Source organism: Pristiophorus japonicus, chromosome 1, assembly GCF_044704955.1.
Source record: "Pristiophorus japonicus isolate sPriJap1 chromosome 1, sPriJap1.hap1, whole genome shotgun sequence".
NCBI lineage: Eukaryota > Metazoa > Chordata > Chondrichthyes > Pristiophoridae > Pristiophorus > Pristiophorus japonicus.
In genome coordinates, this window is record NC_091977.1 from 244,596,052 (window position 1) to 244,621,460 (window position 25,409).

The window sequence follows — 25,409 nt, forward strand, 5'->3', positions numbered from 1 at the left end:
GAATGTCTTAATAAAGATTGAGGTCACTGTTACTTTAACCTCCCTGTGTGCAGTTTCATCTGTGTAAGGAACACAATAGTTCTCATAATGTTTCCGATCTTTTTCTTCTTGGTGGTAGAGGTCACACGGATGGTAATCTCTGAGTTAACCATCATTCTACACTCACAGTGAATATGCTGCCCAGTTCCAATTTGTAAAATGCATTTATTACATGCTGAAAGTCATTTTCAAATCACCCAGCCAAGCACTAAGCTTTCCAATCCTCACAAATAGTAATTGTTTTTCTCTGCATTATTTTTCCCCATACCATCTGCAATTATCGATATTCTGCTTGATACCCCTTTCCCAAGGTCGCTGCGACTGTGCAGTACTTGAGATGTTTGAATCATAGCAGTGCTCAGACATAAATCTGTTCAGTGAAAAAAGCAATGTGCAGTTTGTAATTGCTTATTTTGCTTTTCGCATTGTAGCAAACAAACATTTCTGTAAATAATATTGACAAATTCAGCAGTCATGCAATACAATGCTACCAGATATGTCATTCCTTCTCGTTACTGTTTTAAATTTGTACGAACCAAATTTTCAATGATATACAGTTTATTTTTTTCACATTAATGGTTCCTAAAAACAACATTCTAAACTAGGTCTAACGTTGTTATACTGTAGAATTGAGCTGGGCACTGAATTCCAGGCCTGAAGAGACCAAAACTGCTCCACTTTAGGGTCGCTTTAAATAGCCCCATAAATAGAAACAAAAGGGTTGAACTAAAATCATGCTGTGCCCATTTTTCAGGCACTGAATGCGTCCCTCCTGCCCAAGGGTGCCTGAGATATGTCCGATATCATATTGGGGCGAGCGATATTCAGGCATCCTTGTGGGCCGCCTAAAACAGATGTTAGGACTCTTGCATGCGTTAATTCGGGGCCTAAGGCGTGTTATGGAACCTCTGCCAGAAATTCAATAGCGCTGATTCACAGGTGCCGGATTAGTGGCCTTCAGCGGTCCTTAAAGAGACCACTGGAGACTACCACCACAAAGGTGAGTATTTTTTTTTAGAATTACCTTTATGTGGAGCCAGGAGGAGCAGAGGTGCACCTCCCAGCTCCACAACAGTACTGTGGACCACTGCTGGCTTGTGCTCGCCCCACTACCATTCTCCTTTACCCCTCCCCACCCCCCTCTAAGACCTACCTATAGGCCACTGCTGTCGAGGCAGCTGACCCAGATTGATGCTTCAGAGTCCGTCAAGCTGCCTCTCGAAGCTCGATTGGTTTCTGCAGCTCGGTGGAAATATGTTAACCAAACCCGAGGCCCAGTTTCGGTCTCACATCTGGCCTCTGGCTTTTAGCATGTGCTCCCAGTGCGCTGATCATTCTGCGCCTGGAAGCTGGCCATAACTTATTTCTAGGCCAATGACATTTTAACACTTGACAATCTCATTCTGCTCTTCTTACCTGTGCAGAACTTAGCTGCTTCTTGGAGCTGATTTTTCACAGTTCCATTTTCCTGCTTTCCTTCAATATTTTGCTTAAGTAATTATCCAGTATCCTTTTAAATACTACAATCAACTTAGAATTGAGTGAAATTTGTGGCAAACTTTTCTAATCCCTCTAACTCTTTGCCTCTGTACGTGTCTGGTGCTTATTTAGAGATTATGGCCTTGTGTATCCATCACTGAAAATGATTTATGTTTAGCTTGTCTATTGCTTTGATCGCGTGCACCTCTATCAGATCCACATTCAATTTTCTCAGTTTAAGTGAATACAACTCTGGGCAGCTCTGAGCTCCCTTTGTAACTCTGGGTCCCCATCCTTCATATCATCTTCGTAAACCTGCATTGCCTTCCCCAGGACTATTATATTCCTTCTATGGGCCCAAGTTTCCTCAGGAGTTGCTCCTGTTTTTTTGGAGCATCTTGATTTTTTTGGAGTAACTTAAAAATCGCAATTCTCCACGTCTAAGTTGCTTCAGTGTAAGTGAGTTAGTTAGGTTTTTTTTTCGTTCAGTTTTTATTTCAAAAGGGGACGTTACCAACCACTCACCCCTGTCTTGATCATTTAGACAGTTAAAGCTCACTCCAAACTAACTTAGGCCAGAGTAAGTGTCCACTTTTGTATGTTCTGAAAAACTTTACCTAGAGTTAAGAGTTCAGCGCAGGTAGCCAGAGACAGGGGGTGGGAAGCATTAAACACAAAGGACTAAAGCATTAAACACATCGCTTTAACCAATAAAGAACTATATAAGCCATAACAATTAATAAATAATATAAAATATAAAATAAATCAAGTAATAATAAATAAAGAGTCTTACCTTCCCGACTGGAGCACGCACCGGCAATGCCCTTCGGTCAGGATGAGGTGCAGGAGCCGATGGCAGCCGCGACCAAGCACCAAACATTGCAAATAAAAGTTGAAGTAACTCAATAAAAATAAAGAACTCATGTAAAGAATTGAATAACAAATAGTTAATTGTAGTAATTCATACCTTGAATTGAACTCGGTGGAGAAGGCAGTGGGCCGGCCTGTATGGAATGCCATTCGGCCTGGGAAAGGAGCGGCCGGCAAAGACACATCGAGAGGCTGAAGGGAAGAGGGGGCTGGTGGAGGAGGGGCTGGGCTGGCTGGGCTCGGCAGAAATGCGGCAAAGTATCGGGAGGCTGTAGAGGGACGACTCAATTCTCTGATACAAAACAGAAGATCCACTGGATCTGATAAACAATAAGCTGCAATGTTACTTTTTGATTCTGTCTGGGGGAGATGGGCAGCGATTGTTGTGCTTATTGATTTTCCTAACTTCTCCACTAACAACAGCCCGATTCTACTGTGCATGCGCGGTCAGTTGAAACTGCAGCTCTCTCACTCACCCACTGACCCGATTCTACTGCGCATGCACGATCATGGCAATTCCGATCCTACTGCGCATGTCCAGTGTCCCGGCACTGTTTCCAGTGCAGGATGCTGGCTCCACCCACAGACCCAATCGCCATGCCGCGCCATCAGCTAGAAGACCCAGGACAGCGGCCAAAATCGGCCCGAAGATTTTTTGGCGCACTTCCACACGTGGAAAACTAGCACACTCCTGGTAAGTACGCCAGAAATCTCTAGTGGCCAAAATTGAGCCCAACGTGAGGAGACCAAAACTCCCAGCCACACTCCAAATGTGGCCTAACCATCATTCTATACAGAGTCAGTATGACCTCTTTGCTTTTGTATTCGGAGCCTCTTGATAAAACAACCAAAACCTTCAAAATCCTACTTGTCTTCTTAATGATTTTTTTTAACCTATCCACCCACTTTTAAAGATCTGTACCTCTGCGCATCAAGATCCACCAGTGCATTGAAATAATAAAGCATTATATCCATTATTTACTCTTGGCCAAGATATGCTGCCTCACATTTTATCACAGCCTTTGTTGTCTGCCTTTTTCCTGTCTCTGTGTGTTAGCATTATTATGCCAAGGGCCCATATTTTCTCAGGCACTTTTCACGCATCACTTGATTAAACATTTTCCGGAAGTCCATATTAAAATCCTCCCATATCTAAGCTTTCTGTTATTATCTCAAAAGTTCTGCCACATTAGTCAATCATGGCAAACTGTATAAAAATCCACGTTGACTATCTCTGATCAGTCCATACGTGTCTAAATATTCATCAGTTTTTTTCTCCAATTATTTTCTGAAATAATTTTTCCACTGTCTTTGCTAGGTTTATCCTGTTCCCCCTTTTAGAACAGAGGCGTAACATTTGGCCCCCTTCTATCCTATGGTGAAGCTCCCATCTCTAAAGGATTTTTAATAGTCATGATACTCTCACCACTATTCCTCACTAGCCTCCTTCAATATTCAGCAATGCATCCAGTCCTGGACATTAACTCTCATCTCCCACAGCCTCTTTAGGACCATTTCCTTAGTAATGCATATTACTATGTTAGATGCCTATTTTATTCCTCATCCATGAGTCTTTGAAGATCTCCTTCATTCTCCTCTGTGATTACTGAAGCTAGGTATTCACTGAGCGAAGGTGCCATTTCCTCACCTTACTCATTCTGGAGTGGCCCCATTCCCTCCTTATTGATTCTAATTTTCCTAATGTGTTCATAAAAGCCTTTACCATTCCCCGATGTTAGCTGTAAGATTTTATTTACAAAGTTTGTTTTCAGCTTTCCTTACCTCTATTTTCTCCATTTGTAGAGCTTGGCTTTTTGCACAATATTCTTTTCTATTGCTAACTTTAGCATTTATATCCTCATTTCATGTTACAGACCTGCCCTGGATCATTAATTGGAGTCCAGTACTGCAGTTTTCCTTGTAGGGCTTATTATATAGGGACTGAGAACAGAGTCTTGAGAGCATCACCTAAATAACTCTACATGTGAAGCTCCTGTAGATGCATTCTCCTAACCTATCTCTGGATAGTTAAAGTGCCCCGTTATTACTGCATTTTTATTTCTGCACAGTTCTGTCTGCGATTTCCTCTTTCATTTCTTTCAATTTAACACAATTTGTTTTAAGTTCATCTTAACTGGCATGCACAGAGTGGAATTTTTTGGGGGAATTTTATTAATGATGGCTGTTTAGGTCATCACTATTGTGTGACATTCCATTTTACACAGAAAACTGGGTTAAACTCAGAGTCACAGTATTTTTACCCAGCTCTATTTCCTAGGTCGCATTCAACAGTAGGTGATGCAAGAACAGTGAACCAACCCAACTGTAAACCTACTCAAAGCAAGGTAACCGTTGATGTCTATACCAACTACCCCACACCTCTGAGTTAGGAGCTTGTGGGTTCAACTCCCATTCCAGAGACTTCAGCACAAAAATCAAGGCTGACACTATAGTGCAATGCTGAGGGAGTGCTGCATTGTCAGAGGTGCTGTCCTTCGGATGGAATGTCAAACCGAAGTCCCATCTGCACTCTCAGGTGGACGTAAATGATCCCATGGCACTATTTCTAAGAAGATAGGTGAGTTCTCCCCGGTGTCCTGGCTAATATTTATCCCTCAATTAACAACCTAAAAAACAGATTACCTGGTCATGATCACATTGCTGTTTGTGGGAGCTTGCTGAGCGCAAATTGGCTGTCATGTTTCCTACATTACAACAGTGACTACACTTCTAACATACTTAATTGGCTGTACAGCACTTTGGGACATCCCCATGACCAACAAAATACCATTATTGTGAAGCATGTAACTCTATTCCATTAATATCCAATCTGCTCCTCAAAGGTGCTTTGTTCAACTTAATCAAATCGAAATGGCACAAACACGTTTCCTGTTGAAAATTAGTTTCTTAATTGGAATGATTGGTTCACTTGCTTTGATCATGTGATAAACATAATTAGCCCTCTCCACGACCTGAGTGCAGTGCATCATTGAAGAGAGACTGAAAGCTGTTTGGGGGAATGGCTAGCCAGAAGAACCAATCCCTTCCGGGTATGACAAAATAGAAGATCACCAAGTATGTGGAGGACAGCCCTGGTGAAAAGAAGAAAGCGGCAGCACAGAAATTCACCACCCTCGCCACCTACATTGAAAAACGGGACAGAATAACTGCTGATTATTAGCAATCAAGATAATTGGCCCGAAATTCATCGATATACCGCTCGCTTACCGCCCCAAGATGAAGTTTGGTCATAAAACAGGTGCATACCACCACCATACCGCTTGGCGGAAGATTCATGATTGACATACCGCCGAGCGGTATGCACACCGTCCTGTAGGGGGTGGTTTGTGGGGTCAGGTTCACCTCTGACCTTCTGAGTGTTTCGAATCGCTCCCACTCCCTGGGTTCTAGACTTTGGATTTATTTGGGGGCTGTGACAAAGTGCAAGAGACAACTGGTTTGGTGCAAAGAACTTCGATTTTATTAAGGACAAGAAAATACAATGTCAAACTTGTAATCATTCAAATAAAGAACACTATATCACACATTCAAAGGGGTTACAGAAATAATACCTCCCACCTCCCAATGCCTAACTCTGACTAGGTTAAACTCCAGGGCAAACAGGGACAATGCTCACCCAGTCCTTTATTGTCAGTTGGCGATGGTTCGCGATTTTGGGGTTCGCTGGACTCTGTAGGTTCTACTTGCCATACCCTGAACATCGTAGAGGACTTCTGACTGTATAGTCTTCGGTTGGGTGGTGTCCGCTGATGCGGTAGGGCGGGTATTGGACTTATGGGGTGAGTACCCACTTTCTTTCATTAGAAATACATTTCAAAAGTCTCTTTAGATAATGCTGGTAGTCAGGACTAGATTGTAGAGTGGAAACTTTTGGATGTTCGGTTTCTTCTTTGAGGAGTTTTGTTTCAGAGTTGGTCGATCGCGGTGTTTTCAATGGTACCACGTTGGCAGTGGTTGGTTGCTGCCGTGATGTTGATGTCCGGGGCTGCTTTCTCTGCCATGGCGATGTTCTTCCTTCTGCTTCGCTAGCAGGGCAGTGTGGCCCCAGGACTGTTGTCAAGGCTTGTTAAAACTGCTACGGTGGTCTCTCTCTTTTCTCCCTCTGATGCATTGCCATACATTCCTTAAAACAGTTCTACTTTGGGAGCTGTTCTAATCTTCGTGCCAAATCAGCTGAGTCTTTATTTAATTTTTGGCAGGCTTGATATCTTTGTCATATTTTGGCGGGCCCATTAATGTTAACCTATCTCGGATGTGTCAATCTTTTAAATTTGCTTCTTGATGGGGAAAAATTAGCTTTGGTATTTGCAATGTCTGCCTAGGCCTGGGTTTTCCATGCGGGCTGGATGTGCCATTATCATTATGTATATGCTTGATTGGTTTCTTGCTCAGGGCTGACTATCTCTGGGTTGATTGTTGCTCTGTTAATGTCTCCCGGAAGAAGGGTTATCGAGACAATTTGTTTTACCTTCAATACCCAGACAGTTTCAATACTCAAAACTGGTTTCTTTTGAAGGATAGTTATCCTTTAGTTTTCAGTCCTTCCCACATGGATCCAATCTGCCTTATAAAATCCAAAATTCGATTAAAACTCACAGTTTCTTCCATGTGCACTTCAGGATCTCAAACTTTCTGGTTGATAGTTCCAAATTAAATTTCCTTTGCAATGAGTCCAAACACTGGGGGGGTTTTCCCACGTATTTTGCAACCTTACAGTCTGTCATAGAGAACCACTCACATACCGCCCAAAAAGTGCAAGTTTCATGACATATTGCCGACATACCACCGGAGCTGCATACCGTCCTGGAGAAGGTGGTTTTACTCGATCTTAAGTGGGTGGAAATGAGCGGTAGTGCTTGGTGCCGCCATTTTGAAATTGGGAACAATCAGCAAAAGCAGCACCTCAGTATTTCAGAGGTGAACAGTGATTTACAGTGCGAGTTACAGTGGGAAAGGTAATTTTATTGGTACTGAGATATAAGATATAAGTCATTTGAGTTAACATGTTTTTCATAGAAAAATCATTTGAGTTTATCTCAGGATATTTGAGGAGATTCTGGAGATTTTAAAAGAATGGGGCCTATACTATCTCAGCCTGTATTGCTGACTACCTGTGTAATGCAGGATCCAGATGGGAGAAGGTTTATTGAGCAGAGTTATCAGGGTAATGGAGGAGGTTGCAGACTGATGATGAGGAGGCCTTACCCCCCAATGGATTTTCAGGGAGAAGCGCTCATACTTGGACCTGACCGATCGACAGTGCTTTAGAAGGCTGCACTTCCAAAAAGAGGTGATCAATGAGATTTGCCAGCTCATTAAGGCAGACCTGTGGCCCAGTACCACCAACATTACTGCACTCTCTGTCGAGATGAAGGTGACTGCGGCACTTTCCTTTTATGGATGCAGCTCTTTTCAGGCATCAGCTGGGGACATATGCTGTATTTCTCAGCACTCATCGCTGCATTCGACAGGTAACTGAAGCACTGTATGCACGCTGGTTGGAATTTATAAACTTCCCAGGACCAGGGAGGTACAGAGTGAGAAGGCTTTGGCATTTGCATGCACTGCCTGTTATATATGTAAACTTGCATTTACTTTGTAACGTCGCCAGAGGGCTCATCCCCTGAAGTCCCAAGGGATCCCATAATCCTTTGGGAGCACAGGTATTTAAGGAGGTCTCACAGGTTGGAGAGGCACTCTGGAGACCTGCAAATAAAAGACTAAGGTCACATGTTACTTTGAGCTCACAGTGATCAGTCTGACTCTTTTTCCATACATAACAACTGGCGACAAGATACAGATAGCGAACCCAAAAATGCAGAGAACAGTGGGCATCCTGGAAAATTCTCGGAGGGAGATGATTGGGAAACTTTTGTGGAGCGACACGACCAATACTTCGTGACCAACAAGCTAGATGGGGAAGAGAACGTTGCCAAACGAAGGGTGATCCTCCTCACCGTCTATGGGGCACCAACGTATGGCCTCATGAAGAATCTGCTCTCTCCAGCGAAACCCACGGAGAAATCGTATGACGATTTGTGCACACTGGTCCGAGAGCATTTGAACCTGAAGGAAAGCATTCTGATGGCGAGGTACCGGTTCTACACCGACAAAAGGTCTGAAGGTCAGGAAGTGGTGAGTTATGTCGCTGAGCTAAGACACCTTGCAGGTCATTGCGAATTTGAAGTACATTTGGAGCACATGCTCAGTGACTTTTTCGTACTTGGCATTGGCCACAAAACCATACTTCGCAAACTTTTAACTGTAGAGACCCCAACCTTGAGTAAGGCCATAACGATAGCCCAGGCGTTCATTGCCACCAGTGACAATACGAAGCAAATCTCTCAGCACACAAATGCTGCTACAAGTACAGTGAACAAAGTGATGTTGTTTTTGAATCGTAACGTACAGGGCAGGTCACACATGCCTGCAGCTGCATGTCGCAGATGTCTCAGAGTCCACCATCAAGGGTGATGAATGCAAGGCCATTAACACCTTGTTCACGCTGCGGGGGTGATCCACTCATGGCGATTCAAAGGGTACGTTTGCAAGGGCTGTGGAACAATGGGATACCTCCAATGAATGTGCAGGCGAGCTGCAAACCTGCTAAACCTGCAAACCACCACGTTGCAGAGGAGGACAGATCCACGGAGGATCATGACGAACCAGAGCCTCAGACCGAGGAGGCAGAGATAGATGGGGTGCACACATTCACCATGAATTGTCCCACGATAATGCTGAATGTTGAACTAAATGGACTCCCGATGTCAATAGAGCTGGACACGGGCATGAGCCAGTCCATCATGGAAAAAAAGACATTCGAAAGATTGTGGTGCAACAAGGCCTCAAGGCCAGTCTTAACTCCAGTTTGCACAAAACTAAGAGCTTACACGAAAGAACTGATTCCCATAATCGGCAGTGCTACTGTAAAGGTCTCCTATGATGGAGCAGTGCATAAGCTACCACTCTGGGTGGTAAGCGACCCATCCATCACAAAGCGAGAGCAGTACCGTACATGATGGGAGAAAGGGTAGAGATCGAGCTAGACCGGCTGCAAAGAGAGGGCATCATTTCACCAATTGAGTTCAACGAGTGGGCCAGTCTGATCGTTCCTGTCCTCAAGGGAGACGGCACCGTCAGAATCTCTGGCGATTACAAAGTGACTATCAATCGTTTCTCCCTGCAGGACCAATACCCACTACCAAAGGCCGATGACCTCTTTGCAATGCTGGCGGGAGGAAAGATGTTCACAAAGCTGGATCTGACTTCAGCCTACATAACGCAGGAGCTGGAGGAATCATCAAAGAGCCTCACCTGCATCAACACGCACAAAGGTCTTTTTATTTATAATAGATGCCCGTTTGGAATTCGATCAGTGGTGGCGATATTCCAGAGAAACATGGAAAGCTTACTGAATTCTGTCCCACACATCGTGGTCTTCCAGGATGACATCTTGGTCACAGGTCGGTACACAGCCGAGCATCTGCAGAAACTGGAGGAGGTCCTTAGCCGACTCAACCGCGTGGGGCTCAGGATAAAACGCTCGAAGTGCATTTGCCAGGCGCCTGAAGTGGAGTTCTTGGAAAGGAGGATTGCAGTGGACAGCATCAGATCCACCAACGTGAGGACCGAGGCAATCGAGAATGCACCGATGCCACAGAACGTGATGGAGCTGTGGTCGTTTTTGGGACTCCTGAACTACTTTGGTAACTTCTTACCGGGTCTCAGCACACTGTTAGAACCATTGCATGTCTTACTACGAAAAGGGGATGAATGGGTTTGGGCCAAAAGCCAAGAAAATGCCTTTCTAAAAGCTAGAAAATTGTTATGCTCAAACAAATTGCTTGTGTTATATGATCCATGTAAGCATTTGGTACTAGCATGTGACATGTCATCATATGGCGTCGGGTGTGTATTGCAACAAGCTAATGATTTCGGGAAACTGCAACCGGTTGCTTATGCATCCAGGAGTCTGTCTAAGGCTGAGAGTGCCTACAGCATGATTGAAAAAGAAGTGTTAGCATGTGTCTATGGGGTAAAGAAAATGCATCAATACCTGTTTGGACTAAAATTCGAATTGGAAACTGACCACAAGCCACTAATATCCCTGTTTTCCGAGAGTAAAGGCAGAAATACCAACGCATCGGCCCGCATCCAGAGATGGGCACTCATGTTGTCCGCATACAACTACGCCATCCGCCACAGGCCAGGCACAGAAAACTGTGCCGATGCTCTCGGTAGGCTGCCATTGCCCACCACAGGGGTGGAAATGGCGCAGTCCGCAGATTAGCCATGGCGATGGAAGCATTTGAGAGTGAGCAATCACCTGTAACTGCCCGGCAGATCAAAACCTGGATGAGCCAGGACCCCTTATTATCCCTAGTCAAAAGCTGTGTGCTTCACAAGAGCTGGTCCAGTATCCCAATGGAAATGCAGGAAGAGATAACGCCGTTCCAGCGGCGCAAAGATAAATGTCGATACAGGCAGACTGCCTTCTGTGGGGCAATCGTGTAGTGGTCCCCAAGAAGGACAGAGACACCTTCATCAATGACCTCCACAGTACCCACCCAGGCATTGTAATGATGAAAGCGATAGCCTGATCCTACGTGTGCTGACCCGGTATCGATGCGGACTTAGAGTCCTGCATTCACAGATGTAATACATGCTTGCAGTTAAGCAATGTACCCAGGGAGGTGCCGCTAAGTTTATGGTCTTGGCCCTCCAAACCGTGGTCTAGGGTACATGTCGACTATGCAGGCTCGTTCTTGGGTAAAATGTTCCTTGTGGTTGTCGACGTGTACTCCAAGTGGATTGAATGTGAAATAATGTCGGCTAGCATGTCCGCTGCCATTACTGAAAGCTTGCGGGCCATGTTTGCCACAGACGGCCTACCCGATGTCCTGGTAGGCGACAACGGGCCATGTTTTACCAGTGTTCAGTTGAAAGAATTCATGACCCATAACGGGATCAAACATGTCACATCTGCCCCGTTTAAGCCAGCGTCCAATGGTCATGCAGAGAGAGCAGTGCAAACAATCAAGCAAGGCTTGAAGAGGGTAACGGAAGGCTCACTGCAGACTCGCCTATCCCGAGTTCTGCTTAGCTACTGCACGAGACCCCACTCGCTCACTGGGATCCCACCTGCTGAACTCCTCAAGAAAAGAGCACTTAAGATAAGGCTCTCGTTAGTTCACCCTGATCTACATGAACAGGGAGAGAGCATATGGTTTCAACAAAGTACATACCATGATAGCGCAAATGTGTCACGTGAGATTAAAATCAATGATCCTGTATTTGTATTGAATTATGGACAAGGTCCCAAGTGGTTTCTCGGCACTGTCGTGGCAGGGTGTTTTGGGTCAAACTTTCAAATGGACTCATTCACCGGAAACACTTGGACCAAATCAAACTCAGATTCACGGACTATCCTGAGCAACCCACCTTGGACCCTACCTTTTTTGATCCCCCAACATATACACCAGTGGCAACCGGCACCACGGTTGACCACGAAGCAGGACCCAACACAACAGGCAGCCCAGCAAGGCCAGCTGCACAGCAGCCCAGCGAGGGCCCAACAAATGATTTAACAATATCAGCTTTCACACCGAGATGATCAACCAGGGTATGAAGGGCCCCAGTTCGAATCACATTGTAAATAGTTACACTATTGACTTTGGGGGGGGAATGTTGTTATATATATAAACTTGTATTTACTCTGTACAGCCACCAGAGGGCTCATCCTTGGGAACACAGGTATTTAAGGAGGCCTCACAGGTTGGAGAGGCACTCTGGAGACCTGCAAATAAAAGACTAAGGTCACACGTTACTTTGAGCTCACAGTGTTCAGTCTGACTCTTTCTCCATACATAACATTGCTGACTTCCCCAAGGTGCAGGGTGCTCTTGACTGTACCCATATTGCCCTGCGAGCACCATTACAGGAGGTGGAGGTGTACCGAAACCGTAAGGGATTCCACTCCTTCAATGTGCAGCTCGTCTGCGACCATACACAGTGCATATTGGCAATGAATGCCTACTTTCCAAGAAGCATCCATGATGAGTACATCTTGCATGGCAGCACTGTGTATGACCTGTTGAAGTCTGAACCACAAGGTAAATGCTGGATGCTGGGGGATAAAGGGTACAGCCTCGCCACCTGGTTCTTGAGCTGCCCTGCGAAACCCTCAGACAGAAGCCGAGCAACGATACAATAAGAGTCATATAGCCACACATAATATTAGTGAAAAGACAATTGTAGTGCTGAAGTAGTGCTTTCGATGCTTGGACCACTCGGGAGGCAGGCTGCAATACTACCCTGAGCAGGTTGCTAAGTTCACAGTGGTGTGCTGCATGTTGAATAATTTAGCAATCATGCGGGAACAGGAATTGCCACAGGGGACGCGGGACCTCCTGAGGAGAGAGTGCAGGAGACGGAGGAGGAAGAAGAGGACAATGAGGAACAGGAGGATGACAAGGAGCTTGCAGATGAACCCATGGCACCATCCCCCATACAACACCACAGCGGAGGACACACGGAGCGTATGCCACTGCAAAATTGTTACGTCAGCAGCTGATAAATGAACGCTTTGCTTGAATGTGGAAAGCTACGTTTTGGGACCCTGATTACTGTTACCCCAAAAATTTGACACTATACAAGAGTTCTGAAATTCAAATGAAACTTTCATGTAAAAATGTAAAAAATATACACCAATTGTAAATATTTGTAAAACTTATAACTATAACTTTGAACAACTGTAACAACTTTAACAACTTGAAATAAGCTTTTAAAAATCAAATTTCAACTATTTTAAATGTACTGTGAACACTTGACTACAAAAAAACACCCTTTACTGTTCTCGACCTCGACCTCAACCGCATACTCCACCACCCTTTGGACTCACGCCCCCTTTCTTACTCCCACCCTTCTCTTTCCTACTACCCCTGAGCCCCGTGGAGGTACCAAGCCGGTGTGCAGCAGTGCACTCCGAGTGCTGTTGCTATCGATGGGTGTGAGACATTGCAGGCGCAATGAATGGGGCCTCAGGAGAAGCTTGTGATCCGGAAGGCACGGCTTCAGGGCTGGAATCTGCTAGCAGCTCCCCACCATTACGTACTGTGGACCCAACTACTATGGCATCGGGGTATTCCGTGCCATTTCCCAATCCCGTCGATTGCCGTATAGCATCGACGGAGTCGGCGGTTCGCTCCATCGCGGTGATCGGACGCGATATATCCTCCAACTGACGTTCTGATAGAGCCGCGATGTTTCTGGCGATGGTAGCCATGGCCTTGAGCAGCTCTCGACCTATGTCGCTGCTGACCTGTGACAGACGTACCATGTCCTGATACGCGCGCCTATCTGTCTTGCAGCAATGGACCTTTTCTGCACCAACCTCTGTCGCTGCGGCAAACCATTGCAACGCTGGGGGTGTGTTGCTGCGCACCGCTTGGTCTCGCAGAATCAGAGGAGGCATGGGGGATTCCCATGAATATAGAGTCGATGGTGGAGGATGTTCCAGCTGGCACACAAAGAACTGGTATATCCTCCTCCATCTCCACCTCCACCTCCACTGGCTCCAGGATCAGCTGCTCTTCCTCTTCCTCTTCATCATCTCTGGCAGATGTGGAGGCAGTGTGTCTGTCATCTAGTCTCTCTGCAAAGGTCTGGTCTGAATCCTCTGAATCTGGAAGGAGAAAACAACATTTATAAATGTTTGGCACCAGGGGGGTGGTCAGGGTTACATGAGTACATGAGTACAGTGATGTAGCACAGTCTTACTTACATGTTCACCACTGCTGCATTACTGCATTACATATCACAGACAGACTATATATATATATATTATACCATACATATGCTTTGCATTACATGCCCACAACATTGCAGTACATTACATGAGGCCAACATTACAGTTACAGTTGCATTACATGACATTACAGGACCACAACGCAGATTGGGGATTGTATTGAACTGACCATCCTGTGTGGATGGGTCAGCTCCAATGCCAGTGGTGGTACGGTTGCTATCCCCGACCAGAGACTGGGCACGGATCTCAATCTCCATCAATGGTTCTTGCGTTGGGGGTCCTTTCCCCCGTACGCCGCTGATCCGCTGCTATTGCAGATGTCTTCTGATACGTCCTTACTATACAGTATAAATGCACACGAGGCCCATGCTTGAGAGAAGGTCAGTCTGTGACCTGTCCTTTATTCCTTAGCACTCAAGTGATGAAGGTGGGTGGAGCTTCCCCTTTTATACCTGAAGGTCCAGGTTAGGAGTGTCTCCCACCTAGTGGTCATTGTTCTCACAGTGTACAACTTAGGTCAGATTATACATGGGTTACAATGCTGGTTGAATACATGACATCACCTCCCCCCAAAGTCTTATTGGGATCACAGGTTGAGTCTCTCTGGTGGTTTACGCTCTCTTGTAGAGCACCTGAGTTGGGGCTTGGGTTGTTAGGCGCTGGCCTGAATGTCTGCTGTTTGCGGTGCCTCAGGCCTATCCAGACTGCCCACAGTGATTCGGTTCTCTTCCCTTTGGTTCCGGTGTTCGGTCACCTGTGGTGGAGTGAACTCTACATCGTGTTCTTCCTCTGCTTCTTCTATGGGGTTGCTGAACCTCTTTTTTGTTTGATCCACGTGTTTGCGGCAGATTTGTCCATTGGTAAGTTTAACTACCAGAATCCTATTTCCCTCTTTGGCAATCATAGTGCCTGCGAACTATTTGGGCCCTGCAGCGTAGTTGAGGACAAAAACAGGATCATTTACATCAATACATCACGCCCTCGCATTCCTGTCATGGTAGTCATATTGTGGCTGGCGCCTGCTCTCGACAATTTCTTTCATGGTGGTTGTATAAGGGATAGCCGGGTTTTGAGCATCCTTTTCATTAGCAGCTCTGCGGGTGGAACCCCTGTGAGTGAGTGTGGTCCGGATCTATAGGCCAACAGGAGGCGTGATAAGCGGCGTTGTAGGGAACCCCCTTGGATTCTGAGCATCCCCTGTTTGATTATCTGCACTGCTCGTTCTGCCTGGCCGTTTGAGGCCGGCTTGAACGGTGCCGTTCTGACATGGTTAATTCCATTGCCTGCCATGAAGTCCTGGAATTCAGTGCTTGTGAAGCACGGGCCATTGTCGCTGACCAAGATGTCCGGTAGACCGTGAGTGGCGAACATTGCCCATAGACTTTCTACCATGGCAGAGGCTGTGCTTGAATTTAAAATGTCACACTCGATCCATTTGGAGTAGGCGTCTACTACAACCAAAAACATTTTTCCCATGAAAGGACCTGCGTAGTCCACATGGATGCATGACCAAGGCTTAGCGGGCCATGGCCAGGGACTAAGGGGGGCTTCCCTGGGCGCATTGCCCAGCTGGGCACACGTGTTGCACCTGTGAACACAAAGTTCCAGATCTGCATCCCTGGCCACCAAACGTGTGACCTGGCAATTGCCTTCATCATGACAATGCCCGGGTGCTCATTCTACCATCCTGTAACCCCTTTCTGCCTGGGACAGACCCCTGGAGGCATAAGCTACCGGCTGTAACTGACCTTTGACATTGACATGCTGCAACACACACCCGATATTATAGGACGACGCATCGCACGTTAACACAAGTTTCTTACATGGGTCATATAGTGTAAACAGAGTGTTGGAACATAACAAATTACGTGCTCTATTAAAAGCCCTTTCCTGGCTATCCCCCCAGACCCATTCGCGACCTTTGCATAGGAGCACGTGTAGCGGCTCTAACAGCGTGCTCAATTTGGGAAGAAAGTTACCAAAATAATTCAGGAGCTCCAGGAATGAACGCAGCTCCGCCGTGTTACGGGGTCTGGGTGCTCTCTGGATCATTTCCGTCTTGGACGCAGTAGGGCTGATCCCGTCTGCTGCTACCCTCCTACCCAGGAATTCTACCTCTAGAGCTATGAAGACGCACTTCGCCTTTTTCATTTGCAGCCCTACCCGGTCCAGTCTGCATAGCACCTCCTCCAGGTTGTGGAAGTGTTCTTCAGTATCGTAACCCGTGATGAGGATGTCGTCCTGAAAAACCACCGTCCCTGGAATCGACTTGAGGAGGCTTTCCATATTTCGTTGGAAGATCGCGGCGGCCGAGCGAATCCCGAACGGACATCTGTTGTATTCAAGCAACCCCTTGTGTGTCGTGATGGTGGTCAGCTTCTTCGATTTACTCGCCAGCTCCTGGGTCATGTAAGCTGAGGTCAGGTCCAATTTTGAAAAAGTTTGCCACTGGATAGCGTCGCAAAGAGGTCCTCCGCTCTCGGTAGCGGGTACTGGTCTTGGAGTCACACTCGATTGATGGTGGCCTTGTAATCACCACATATCCTGACCAACCCATCCGCTTTGAGCACCAGCACGATCGGGCTTGTCCAGTCACTGAATTCGATTGGCGAGATGATGCTTTCCCTCAACAGGCGGTCCAATTCGTCTTCGATTTTTTCCCGTATCACGTACGGCACCGCTCTAGCCTTGTGGTGTACTGGCCTGGCGTCCGGGTTTATGTGAATCAATACCTTGGCCCCCATGAAAGTGCCGATGCCGGGTTGAAATAATGAGTCAAATATGTCCAGGATCTGTGAGCATGATACTCGCTCCACAAAGGAAATTGCATTGACATTGCCCCATTTCCAGTTCATGACAGCAAGCCAACTCCTCCCCAGTAGTGCGGGACAATCGAGAGTGGCAACCTGTTCTCCGAATCTTTGTGGGTCACGACTACCGTGGCGCTGCCTAGCACCGGAATGATCTGCTTTGTGTAAGTTCGTAGCTGTGCGTCAATCGGCGATAATTTTGGCCTCCTAGCCTTGGACGCCCACAACTTTTCGAACTGTTTGATACCCATCAAGGACTGGCTGGCCCCCGTGTCTAGCTCCATTGATACTGGGATGCCATTGACGAGCACTTTCATCATTATCGGTGGCGTCCTGGTTTATGAACTGTATACATGCTCCACATGAACTCGCTGAACTTCAGCTTCCAGCGATTTCCCCCAGCGTTCACTTCTGCAATTTCTGCAGGTATTTTGCTCATCTCTGCAAACTCCGGCTGAGTGTGTGCCTCCATGCCTCCAACATGAGCTGTTGTTTGAAACAAAAGGTCCCTTGCCAGTCGATTGTCCCTGACTGCCCCTGTGTCTGTCCTTGAATGCGCCATTAACAGGTGTTGATGGCCCCATTACTGGCTGCATTGTCCCTTGCAATGGTGTGAATCGCCGTTCAGCTTGCCATTGTCTCTGTTGAACTCCCCCTCCGGGTTCGACTACATGTTGGGGCATGCCCGATTGCCCTTGTCTGCCTGGAGAACTGTGTGCTGCTTTAACAATGTTGAATCTCTGTCCCAACCATTCCTTAACACAGTACCTCTCATCTGTTCTGCTAGTGGCCATGCTCACGTGGTTTAAATCCCAATTTCTCGTCGCCATTGATACGTCCTTACTATACAGTATAAATGCACACGAGGCCCATGCTTGAGAGAAGGTCAGTCTGTGACCTGTCCTTTATTCCTTAGCACTCAAGTGATGAAGGTGGGTGGAGCTTTCCCTTTTATACCTGAAGGTCCAGGTTAGGAGTGTCTCCCACCTAGTGGTCATTATTCTCACAGTGTACAACTTAGGTCAGATTATACATGGGTTACAATGCTGATTGAATACATGACATCTTCTTCTGCAGAAAGGGAAGTAAATGAAAGTAAAAATCTTCAATCCATTGTCGACACACAGGTTCACACACACAGACACACAACAAAACATTGGGTTGATCCTCTTGTGATTGCCTGAAAGTACAAATACATCGCAGTAACCTTGGAATTAATAACATCATCTTTGTGACACTGAACCTACATTTACATGGTACATTGCACATGGCGGGTGCATAAATAAAATTATTACCTACTTTAGCTACCCTCACCAAGTCATTCCATCTCTTACGACACCTTTCTCCAGTGAGTAAGATTGTACTTGTGGAGGAGATAACCTCCCCAATCTCATCCCATATTCTGATGCACTCCTTTGCGGGGGGGGGCTTTCCACGACCACCGTTTGTTAAGTCAGAGTATCTCTCCGTGATATTCTCCAGCAGGGTAGGTAGCTCCGTCTCATCAAAGGCGGGTGCCCTCAAACTCCCGTCCTTCTCAATGTTCCTGCGCTTTGACTTCTTTTTCAGCATTTCCATTATATTCAAATTTATTATATTTATTTTAAGATTTGTGATTTTTAAAATATGTATTATTATTGTTGATATTGTATAATTATTATTTGTTATTAATATTATTTGACTCTGGAATCTCTGATGAATACAACTGACCCTTGTATAGTTTGCTACTCCTTCTCACTCTCTCTCCCTCGACTTCAACTCTCTGTGCATGCGCAGGTGATCCCTGATCCCCGAAATTACGGGGAAAAGCATCTGTGAAACAAAGCAAAAAAAACATTTTGGTCATGGCAATGCAGTGCCGCACCGTCCATCGACAAGAAAGTCGATCTTGATCGACTATAATGCTGCATACCGCCCGCTGCACACCGCTCGCATACCACTCGCGTACTGCCAAAAAAAGTTTCACCAAACTCGCGCTCTTCGGTCTCGGCAGTAGTCCAGCAATTTTAAACGACACACTGCCAGAATACTGCCGTGAAATGGATGGACCATGATGAATTTTGGGCCCAATGGGTCTACAATCCTCCATTTGACCTGATGTTGTCACAGCTTTTTTGTAAATAGTTAAACAGGCCAAAATAAATAACCTTCCTGGGCTGCCTGACCTCACCTTGCTGGAATAGACAAATTAATTTGCCAAAGGATTTGGAGCCTGCCCCCAGTTTCTAAATTGCAGATCAGTCGCTTCATCAAACCACCATGCAATCCAGGACAGGTCCACGCGCGGGGAAGATAGTGGCACTCCAACAATAACGGCGACAATTAGTTGTGAGGTAAAATTCCTGACTTGCTGTTGTTGCAATGGTTGTTAATGCTGACAAAACTTTTTTTACAAGCTGTCGTAAGCAGAATCCTAGATTTCATCAAAGAAAAAACCCCACAGGGAGAAACAATGCTAAGCAGCGAAGTACTGTCATAGTTTGCTCATTACTTGGGGTTTCCAAAACAATCCAGTGTTTTTATGGTATTGTTACTCAACCTGTAACGTAAGGAGCGCCTGTCCACTCAGACCAAAACATGGCATTGGAGGCAGAATAAGACCTTGATAGTTAACAATTGTGGGGTTCACACGAGGCCCCAGCACAAACTCAGTTCCTTCGCCACCAATTCCATTCTCCTCCCTGGCCACTATCTGAGGCTGTTCGTAACCTTGAAATCCTATTTGATCTTCTAATCCTAGTGCTCTCCATTACCTCAGCCGTTTATTTCCACCTCTATCATGCCACCTGTCTCAGGCCATCTGTTGCTGAAACCCTCATCCAAGCTTTCGTTATATCCAGTCTTGACTATTGCAATGCTCTCCTGGCCGATCTCCCATCTTCCACCATAAACTTGAACTCATCCAAAACTCTGCTGCCCATATGCTAACTCAAACCAAGTTCCATATACCCATCAACCCTGTGCTCGCTGACTTACATCAGCTCCCGATTCATCAATGCCTCAAATTTAACATTCACATCCTGGTGTTCAAAACCCTTCATGTCCTCACACCTCCCTATCTCTGTAATCCCCTCCAGCCCTGCAAACATCCGAGAATCATGCGTTCCTCCAGATCTGTCCTTTTGCATCCCTGATTTCCTTCTCCCCGCCATTGGTGGCCATGCCTTCAGCTGCCTAGACCTTAAGTTTTGGAATTCCCTCCATAAACTGCTCCACCTCTCTACCTCTCTCTCTCCTCCTTTAAGATGCTCCTTAAAACCTGACGAAGCTTTTGAATACCTGTTCTAACATCTCCTTGTGTGTCTCGGTGTCAAATTCTGTTTGATAATGCTTCTATGAAACACATTGGGATGCTTTACTGTGTTAAAGGAGCTATATAAATGCAAGTTGTTTTTGGTGCTTGTGAATAACTATGGGAGGAATTAATAATAGAAGTAATTCCCAACTACTTTTGCCAGCGTAAATGTATCTCAGCGGCACAGGAAGCTGCAATGAAGGATTCCACAAAGGCATTGACAATCAACTTTGAAGCAGTGACCCCTTTTTCAGTGCCTGGTTTCTTCATCATGACTGGCAGCAGGCGTAAGTTTTCAATTCACTGTCAACATTGCTGAGGGAGTCCTAATGCCTGGATCTCTTACTGGCAGGGAAGTTCATGATCCTGAGTGGGAAGTGCTATTGGGAGTGTGGGTGAGGAAGAGACCCAAGCAAGTGGCTCCAATAAGCAGACAGAGGCAGAAGAACCAACTCCCGCCATAGCCATGAGGGTGAATTCTTTACGATTATTCAAGATGCGGCTGAACAGCCAGACGTCCTGATGGAAACATTACTTTGCGCTGAAGAGAATGAGTGATTTTGCAGATCAATGTGCTGTTGGTAGGCAGCAAACTATAATCATTGAGTGGTTTGTGAAATGGCTACACTTTGTTTTCTGCAGCTTGTACAGTGCCGCAATTTGTCCATCACATATATTTCAATCGTTGCTTTGATGTTTTGTGGCATTTTTAGAGTCTCTGTTGTGTTTTGATGTGCTATTTCATTAAAATTACTTAATTGGCATGACTGGATAATGTGATTTTTTTCAAGCGAAAAATCACTTTCAACTGAGAAGAGTAGATTGTCGTCCAATAGACTCATTGTATCGATGAGAGTGCTGTGTAAGTGATAATGTACAAGAACCCCACCAGTACGTAAGCCTGTGTAAGATTCTGGTCTGAAAAGGGGAGAAAAACATTTTACCTCAATGACTAACTGGTTGCCACAAATGGATTGTGATATTGCAATGTTACAAGTACTGAAAGCCGTAATGCTGGATTACTGACAGCTTGCTTTATAGAAAGTGTTTAATTTGCTTTTTGCATCACAAAAGAGACTGAACCGTAATTTACATGAATAGGACGAGCCAGAGACAAATCACAGGCCAAATTTACACAATTTTCATCAAAGCCTCCGCCCGCCCAAGTGCCGCCCAAAGTGCCACCGATGGCCGCCGAGGTACCGGACGGTACTTTTGGCGGGATATTCATCGCCGAGGTCCCTCGAAGGTCGCTGGGCAGCAAATCGACGACGTACGCTGCCAATCTGGGCTGTAGTGGGCGGGAGGTCTCATTCTTGGCAGCAGAGGCGCTTGGCCCACGGAGGGTCGAAGACCTGGAAAAAAAATTCAGCAGTAAAAAATAAAAAACCTATCAGAAGACCTCCAGGGAATCCCATGCAGGTAAGTTGCTGTGGATTTTTTTTTAAATGTTCACTTACATTTTTTTCAGGTTCTTCATACTCACCGTTGAGGACTGACCAGCCTCCTCGCAACGGTCCACCCCTGATCTGCTGCCAACTCCCGTCCGCAGGAAATTGGGAACTCGGCAGGCGGGAGGTCAGTTGCGCCACTTGGCCATCCACTGACAGCAGCGGGCGGTTCCCGGCGGCTTTCCCTTCCCGCCCGCTCCAGGTCCGCTCCAAAGCAGCACTGGGCAGATCAAGAAGAGCAATGTCGGAGGCAGTGGGTGGTGAGGTTATGAATTTTGACCCCTGTGATTCAGCAGGGTCAAAAGCAAGCTTTCCGTGTTTATCTGACCTTTCAGTCTCAAATTTAAATTCCTTTCAAAATGTAGATTTGGAGCAATTATTAACACCACTGTGGCAGCCAATGTGGCAGGGCGGAACTTACGTCAGGATGTACTGCAAATAGACTATCTTATGGTCTATTGACTCAGCAAAGAGCAAATAGAGTCCACTTAAATAGAGGGCTGGAAATTCATTTTTTGGTGATAGCGGTATTTTTTCACCAAAAATATCACTATGATTCCGCTATCACTACGAGGCATAAAATTCAGGCATCAGTTCGCCCAGTGGTAAAAATTGCTGTTGCACAAGGATTTGTGGCGCAAACCGCAAATTTTCTGCAACTTTTCTCTGAGGCTGATACCGCTGTGAGTTTGGCCTATGGAGGGGGCGGGGGTGGGGGGGAAATCACCCCCCAAAAATTGGAAAAAACAAAAAATAAAATATCACAAAACATTCACAAGCCACTTAATTATCGAATCACTGCAAAAGAATAAAAACTAAAAACTTTAACTCATCTTTTTTACAGGTCTTCATACCTACCGCTGTTCCAAGGGCTGCAACGTAGGTTTTTCCCGGGCGTTTTTTTTCGTCCTAACTATGGGTGGGCTGTGAGCCAAAATTTTGTTCAAAGCGCTATTTCGAGTCTTGCACACTGACGGTTCGCTCCCCTAAAAACCGCTAGCGCAAGACTTCTCCAAATTTCGCGGTCCACCATTTTTCGCCAAAAACGGCAAAATATTGCCAAAAACCGGGCGCAAGGTTGGCAAATTTTTAGCCCAAGGTTTCTACACGCTACAGAAAACCGAGTCCAAACACTGAAACATATTATCATAATTTTCTGTTTTGGATTTCAGATCTCCAGCATTTGCAGCTCGCAGTTTTGGGGAATGAATCCTTTCCAGCTGGGAGAAGCCACCTGACAGAATGGAATGCCCAATAATGCAATGGTTGCTGGCACAGCTAAAACATCCAAAAGGATCAATTTCAGATTTGGCAAAAGGTCAATGATGAAGTGAGCTGACTGGACACATCGACCTTTCCTTCTCCCTTGAACACATCACTATTTTAATGGAGTGCGAATGCCAAGTAATTCTTGCATGAGCTTTTCCTCAGCTCTTGACAAACAGAAGTCATGACTGAAACCACAGCAGAAACACACAATAAAAACAGGAATATTTCTCCAGTAAAATGCAGTGAGTGGCGGATAGTTACATGATAGAAATTATGTACGTAAAATCAATCCCAGTCACTTACAGCAGTGCAGTCTCCGTGCGTGATTGACGGGGGAATTACCCAATTAACTCAATGTCGATTATACACCTTTTTAGCTGGAAGCTCACTTTTGCTACAAGAAAGCTGAGGAAAAGCTCATGCAAGAATTACTTGGCATTCGCACTCCATTAAAATAGTGATCTGTTTTAGGGAGAAGGAAAGGTCGATGTGTCCAGTCAGTTCACTTCATCACTGACCTTTTGCAAAATCTGAAATTGATCCTTTTGGATGTTTTAGCTGTGCCAGCAACCATTGCATTATTGGGCGTTCCATTCTGCAAGGTGGCTTCTCCGAGCTGGAAAGGATTCATTCTCCAAAACTGCGAACTGCGAATGCTGGAGATCTGAAATCCAAAACAGAAAATTATGACAGTATACAAGAGAGGTATCAATATCTGAAAAAAAAAGATAACGAGGTAGATATTGCCCCCCTGCCTGAAACAGGGCACATGACCCCATTTCACTGGATTTTACTGCAGCTGTAATTGAGGTGACCACTTGAGCGAAATTCTGCTCTTTGTTGTTTTTTTTTACTCGGATCTGGAAGTTGCTCTTCTGGGTGCGGAAATTGGGACCGGTGCAGAGTGACCGCCGCGATGATGTCATCATGGTGCCGCGTCACCACGGCTCTCCCCTTCACTTACAGAGGAGAGCCTTCGTGATTTTAAAACATCAGCCCACTGGGTCACCAGGGGGTGCTAGGCTGCCTGTTGGTGGCCCGGCCGAACCCGGGGGCATAATTGTCGGCCTGACATCGCAGTCGGCCGACAAAAAAAAACATGCTGGTAGCGGCAGTGCAACCTCCCCTTTAAGGGGAGCCGCACCGCCATTGCAGCAGGCCACAGTCTCACTGGACCACCGGGGAAAAACAGGTATTGGCACTGCCGGGCGGGCCGAAGTTTTTCAGAGGGGAATGTCAGCATCGGGGGTGGGGGGGTAGATCGGCGGTGCGCACGGTGATGACGCACTTAACACGGATCAGCAGAGCAGTGGGGAGGGTCGGGGCACCGCCGGGAAACCTCGGAAGGGCAATTGGGCTATCAGCAGTCATTCCACAAAAAGTCGGTGGCCACTTCACTCCGCAGTGCTGCCGCCGATTTGCGGTGGTAACAGGCCTTAAGGAGAGGGGCAATTTCAGCCCCAACATGTTATTGCATCTGGAGTATTGTGTTCAGTTCTGGGCACCACACCTTAGGAACGGTAAATTGGCCTTGGAGGGAGTGCAGTGTAAGTTTATCAGAATGATACCTGGATTCCAACAGTTGAATTACAAGGAGCAGTTACACAAAATAGGCTTGTATTCCCTGTAATTTAGAAGGTTAAGGGGTGATTTGATCGAACTTTTCAAGATATTAAGGGGAGCTGATCGGGTAAATGGAGAGAAACTATTTACACTGGAGTTTAGGACTAGGGGCATAGTCTGAAAATTAGATCCAGACCTTTCAGGAGAGAAATTAGGAAACACTTCTCCAAGCAAAGGGCGGTAGAAGTTTGGAACTCTCTTCTGCAAACGACAATTGATGCTAAATCAATTGTTAATTTTAAAGCTGAGATTAATAGACTTTTGTTAACAAACGGTATTAAGAGATATGGGCCAAAGGTGGATATATGGAGTGAGGTCACAGATCAACCATGATCTCATCGAATGGTGGAACAGGCTTGAGGGGCTAAATGGCCTACTCCAGTTCCGAAGTTCTGAAAAAGGAAATACTGTCGTCTCACATTTCTCTTAGAGAGAAAATGCAGTTGCACAGTTTAGTGTTCGAACTCAGCACAACAAATGCCGCTACAATACATCTGGGGCCTCTCTACATCACCTCATGAAGGGATTTCAATATTGGGACCAAATACCAATGAACATAATTAGCCCAACTCTACAGAGGCAGTCAATGAGTTGCGGTATATGGGAACGCATCTAACTGGGACATCCAACGATCAGATTTCCAAAAGACTCACGCCGGTCCCAATGTACTCCACTGATGAATCTTCATGGAACTTGGCACCCTGCTGCAAAAGGTAGATTCCAGTCTCTTACCACTTAGGCAAACC

At 46.0% G+C, this 25,409-nt stretch overlaps 1 long non-coding RNA gene across 1 annotated transcript; it reads left to right on the forward strand.

Annotated features, from left to right (window-relative positions):
* Positions 1 to 4,694: 4,694 nt before the first annotated feature.
* On the forward strand, positions 4,695 to 21,084 carry LOC139245241 (uncharacterized). The gene is made up of 2 exons (XR_011589955.1): positions 4,695 to 4,966; positions 20,673 to 21,084. It is a non-coding gene; the product is annotated as an uncharacterized lncRNA (long non-coding RNA).
* Positions 21,085 to 25,409: the final 4,325 nt, after the last annotated feature.